Source organism: Pelecanus crispus, chromosome 12 (genome assembly GCF_030463565.1).
Source record: "Pelecanus crispus isolate bPelCri1 chromosome 12, bPelCri1.pri, whole genome shotgun sequence".
Lineage (NCBI taxonomy): Eukaryota > Metazoa > Chordata > Aves > Pelecaniformes > Pelecanidae > Pelecanus > Pelecanus crispus.
The window spans coordinates 22,945,838-22,951,903 of NC_134654.1; positions in this window are offsets into that span (position 1 = coordinate 22,945,838).

Sequence of the window (6,066 nt, forward strand, 5' to 3'; positions counted from 1 at the left end):
ATCTTCAGTGTTACTGCCCTCATTCATCTATCTGAGGTCCTTTCCCTGAAATCTCTTCCTTTTCCAGCTTATTTTATTTAAAATTTATTTTAAAACCTGTTGAAGTTTCAACTTCTGTAACAACTCCTAGAGGCACATCACTTTGACAGAATCTGGTGCCTACACAATGATGTGGAGTAAGGACATTTTCTTTGTTCTTTTTTTTTTTTTTTTTTTTTTTAACTGAGGCAACAGAAAAAAAAAAAAGTCCTGAGATTAACAAGAGATCTTGAAAGAGAAGTGTGAAATCTTTTTCTTTCTCTTGTCCTTTAATTTTCCTCCTCCATGCTGAGGCTAAACTAATCGAGAGCATAAATCAACAAGACCAATATGATGAGTGTCCAGGAAGTCATTAAGGATAGTAGGCTTTTTTCCAAGCCCTTTTCTCTGTGCGTGTACTTCTGCTTTAATAGCACAAATTTTAAGGACAGCTGTTTATGAAAACTGAAGGTGCCTTTTTTCTTTTTTGTTTTTTTTTCCTCTTCCCCCCTCCCCCCCTTTTTTTTTTTTCCTTTTAGAAGTCTATTGCAGACTGCCACCTCTAAATCATGCTTAGAGGCTTCTGATCTCTGCAATATACACTACAGTGGCTTGTGACACTGCTTTCTATTGTAATATAGTAAGTCATTTAACATGTGATAGTCCCTCCAGCGAGCTGGTGGAAAGCCTTCTTTAGTTTACAGTGTTTGGGAACTCTAGGTCTTGACTCTAAATGCAGGGATGATTCTAGTATGCAGAAAGCAATTACCAGCCTTGGAACCTGTCCAGAACAGTGAGGCTAACAATGCTCTTCTTTTCAATAGTGCCCCGCTAATACCAATAACCAAAAGCTCACTGTTAATGTATTTGCTGAGACACATGCATTCTAATAGGCAGTCATGGTCATATATTTACTTTTCTCAGTTTTCATTTGAATATGTATGAATACATTTAACATCAGACATAGCAGGTCGAACTGAATTTACAAATAGACATGTAGTATGGAGACTTATAGAATGCTTGCGTTGGTAAAATTGTAGCAGGTAAATTATGGGTGCTGTAGTGTATTATCTGCACTATTATCATAATTGCTATCTGCATTATCTTTTGAATGGAGATTAAAATATTTTATATAACACAAATACTGGTGTTTGTGCTATATTTAATATTTTGATACCTTTTGAGTATGTTACGCTGTAAAGAATGACTCAAATGGAATTTAGATCAGTGATTGCTTGTAAAATGTCTGAAGATTGAATGTAGCTGAGGCTTCTGGAATACTTTGTATACATAAGACCTTGAAATTGAATACAAGTTCATTAAAGAACACTGCCAATGAAATAACTGAATTATTATCTTTTGCAAAATTGTTCTAAACTATGAGTCTATTCTGCTGTCCTGGTGTTTTCTGTGATTAAATGATTTATGGCCAATTAGCTCCTAAGGCTCTGTATGCTGTCCTGCTGTAAACCATTTCCTTGTTTGTGCACTGGCATGTTTTTTAGCTCGGTTGCACTTAGCAGTAGTCAAAAGAGGTGTCTTTCAGCTTTCTGCTCATGAAGACCTCTGTGCCTTCAGCTTCACAACAGGCACTTGGTGTTCACAGTTACGGGCTCTAAAATGAAGGGTAGTAGGGGATGCAGCTACATGTGTGGGATTTGCAGCTGCTGACAAACAGGTCCTGCTGCATTTATCTGGCAATTTTTAGAAAGCTTTGTTTTGCAGTTATATTTCAGTTCTTTCTAGTACCTAACCAAATGTTAGTGCATTTCAATAAAGGGCTTGATAACACCTCAAAGACTGTGTTTAGGGTTGTGGCCTTTATGTATGGACAGACTCAGCCTCCTCTACTGGTGTGTTTTCCCTGGAATTTTCCCAAGGTGTGCTAACAGCACAGGGGTTCTTGGTGGGTGTGGAAGACTGAGGCAGGATAAAAATGGTAGCAAATGATCATGGAAGCTGAAATGTTTTTACATGACCTGCAAACCTGGGGATGAGTTCTGTCTTTTGCCTTTGTTAGCAAGGTTCTTGTGTTCATTTTGCATCAACTGCAAAAAAACCTGAGAGGTTAAGCATTTAATCAGCCACAACTGTCAGGAGATGTTAGATCAAGTTCTGATGTCCTGTGTGCTTCCTCTGACACCACAGATGTCACTGCCATGGGTTTTAATCATTCATTTGATGCTGTTCAGATTAATACATTTCAAATTGGTCAGATGGAGGATATGGGAGAGAAATGTCTTACCCTCCATGTAACCATCCAATAAAGATAAGAAAAATTAAGATAGATTCATGGAAACAGATGATGGTGTTGAGATACTGTAGAAGAGCAGCACAAACTCTCCTTTGTTCACAGCCACTCTTCTAGTGCAATCCCAACAGTAAAAGCCAGAGTAGGGAGTTTCTTGTGGAGTATTAAATACATCTTTTACCCTAAATTCAGACTGGAAAATATCCAGGCACACATGATATCTGTTTACATTTTATGGACCTAACTTACTATGCTTCTTGGCTTGCAAGGCTAACTAAACTCATACATGAGGTCATGAAGCAAGCAGAATCTCATGCCTGGTTATCTCACCTGTGTCATGTGCAGATGCATCTATCCCAGTTCCACTGAAATTGTGAATGGTGTTCTTTGGTTAGAGACGTTGAATGGTGAAGGAAAGGGAAATGTTGGTTAAAACATGTACCCTGGCAGTTGGGTACTTCTGGTTTGGTCTCTGGCTACTGAGACAGGGAAGTGGGAAAAGGCCTAGAGGGCCAAAAGCAGAAGTGATGTTGTGAGCAACAGAGAAAGGACAACCCACTGTTACGGTCAAAGTCCTCCTTTTTCTGTCATATGCTGTGACTACTTAGTAGATGCTGCCCACTGCCTGGAGCTCTTAGGACACAGAGTTTTGTCTGTCTTGCTGTAGTTACTGTCTGTTCTACTAGTAATCGCTGGCGTGTGCTTGTGATAAAGCTCTTTGTAAGCAAACAAAAAGCATGTTACGCTTTGATTCACAGGATATTAAATCTTGTGTGGAGTCAAAGAAACAATTTGCTGTGTGGCACAGAATGACCTGTCCAACTGTAGCTAGTGACCTTCGTCCAAATGAAAAACCTTCTTACAAACATCTGCCTTAAATGAGAAACATTTCTTGAAAATATATGCTGAATACTTAAGGCTTGGGAACTGTAATGCATTTTGATTAAACAAGACCAGTTCCTGTGAAGTTTTGGGAACGTTTCAGTACCATATGATAAGCCACAGTAGAATGTGATAGGAGTTACCTGACTTTGGTCACTTTTGGATTTTCTTCCAACTTGTGAGAGCATGGATGCAGCACACGTTTGAACATTGCTGCTTAGGTCTCTGAGGACTTCCCTGGTTACTTACTAAAGGTAACAAGTATAGAAATATTATGCAACAACTGGATTCCTGAGAGCAAGTAAAAAGCTTGAACAGGACATAACCAGTTTCTACTAAGGCTGGATCCAAAGCTTGGTTTCCTAATTGAGCTTTGATAGACACTAGTTCTTGGCAACTACTAATTTGGAAATGTGTATGTGTTTGGGTTATTTTTGTCTGGATAAGTGTGTGTTACACTAAAGACACTGAGCTATGCCTTTAATATCTGTAGTTTGTTAGGGTATAGTTACATGTGAACTTTTTTGCTAGGCTAAAGAGTTCCTGCCTTTTTCTTCTTTCCCCTAGGTGTTCAACCCTACCTTTCATGGCATGGCTGTATGGATTGAAGTACAGGGCCTTGGAGAAGTGGGTGGGTAGGGCAGCTACTGGTTAAGCTGTTGTAAACTACTGATGGTGAACATCTAACTGTGGTTTCATTCTCTTTGGATCGCTGTTTTACAAAGTCATTATGAAATGGGTAATCTAATGCTCATCCTTTACACTTTTTTTTTAAAGGTGATCACTGCCGACATAGCAGGATGCATTTGGAATTCTTCACACACTTTTTGTTTAGTGTGCCTTTTTCCTTAGGCTTCTTAAGCAAGATGAATTGTTGAATATATTTGCATGCTGTTGTGCTTCAAATTATGTATTCACAGATTTTTTTTTTTGTCTGCACACTAGTTGGGCGTAGATACTCATTTTTAATAAGAAAGTGGCAAGATTCCAAGCCATTGTTTTCTGCTTTTTTTGTTTAAAAAAAAAAAAAAAGTGTCATTCCCCCCAAGGAATTACAAACTAAGATGAGGCAGATTGAGGGCAAGCATGTGGTTACAAACAACTTCTGAATAATTTCATTTCAGATGCTCAGTGGTGACTTTGAAAACTTTGCAGGTAAAACACAAACTTTTCAAGTAAAACAAAATCCATTAGATCAACAATTCCCTGTGTGTGCGTGTTCATTTTGTTTCTTTCCCTTTGTTGTTGTATCTATTGCAAGGAAAGTCTAAAATGATTCTGATATTCCATTCGTGCAGAAAACCTTGACAAAGTTCAATATATTTCAGTTCTTAAATGTTGTCTATTTTCTTAATTAAATCTCGGCTCTTGTGCAGTGATCTCACTTGGTTTTGTGAGAGGAGGGTGGCATTTGGAAAGAAGACATAAGCACGTGGGATGAGCCCTAGCACAATAAGAAGTCTCTTGTTTTCCCACCTAGTTTTGAAAGACGCTTCAGCACGGTGTCTTTCCAAAGCTGTTCCTCACTGCCCTAAAGCCAGTGGCTTAAGGGGCCGCAGTTTAAATTCCTTTTCTGTCTCATTTGGGGTGGGGATTTGGACTTTGCTCTTTTGAATGAGCAATTCATAAACAAAATATCTAAGTGCTTCCAGTGGAGCTGTTCCACCTTCAATAATGTAGTTAAAACCATCAACTTTGAAGTGAGATGCTGGCTCAGAAGAACATGCAGTGTTGGTCTTGCCCATTACAGCTTGCTGATCTACCCTATGCTTCTTAGACTAGAACATTGTATATCTTCTGTGGAAGAACTGGCTTAAATAAAATTTGTCTTGCAGTTGTTGTCCAGTGGTAGTCAGCCGGCTCTTGACACTGTTACAGGAAAAGCCTTGTGGGTGTTCAATAGCTCTGCCCCAATGTTTGGGGTTTGCAGATGTAACAGATTCTTTGACCTCTCTGTCCTAGAGATATTGTGGTTCTCTGGATCTCATTTTATGCTGCAGACTTCAGCAGAGTGTAACCTGCAAATCTTTGGCTAAAGTCTCCCCACAAAGCCATGCGGATCTTACAGCCATTTCTACCAGTCCCAGCGGTTGCTCTCACTGTTGAAGTCCCACAGCTCCTTTAGGCCAGCGTGTCAGATGGTAAGATGTTCTGCTTCTTAGTGTTGACTTCCCAGTCCTAAAGCAGGTAATTTTTTTTCCTCTCAGCACATCACGCTCCTCTCCCGGATGTGGTAGTGGAGTTAAAGCAGTATTCATAACTTATCTCATTGCTTCAAAGAACCAGATATGATCACAGCAGAATCAAAAAATGAATGCTAAAACAGAGGCAAAAGGGTGAAATATATTACGCTGATGACATTATGGCAACATAATGAAGAAACTGAAAGGCGCAAAATGAGATCTTATATTTTCCTTAAGTTTAGTAAACCCATTCTTTTGAGCTTTATGGATGTGGCGAACATCAATAAGATTGATTAAAAAAGGCTGTAGAATGTTAAAATTATACCATGGTGCTCGCAGCTTCAGTATTAGTCATGCTTACAATGGGCCTTTACCTATACACTGTTCTTTACAGGGGAAAATAATAAATTACTTGTTTTCTGTCTGTCTGTTTTTACCTTGCCTAAAGCTTGTCACCAACTTCTGTTTAAGGATTGCTACAATTGCCATTTGCACAGTAAAATCTGCTTCTTCAGCTTGGCAGAAACTTTGCCATAAGCCTCGTTTCTTCTGAACAATTGGCTCCGCTTGCTTACCAAGTGCAGCCTGCTGCTGTTTGATAGGAGCCATAGGAAAGTGGGTATAGCAAAGGGCAAGATGTACACGGGACAGACCTCTCGGAGGTGGCAGTAGCTTGGGAGGGACAAGGGAAGTGGAACTAACTGTGTTTCAGCTGAAGTTGCTACAAGCCTT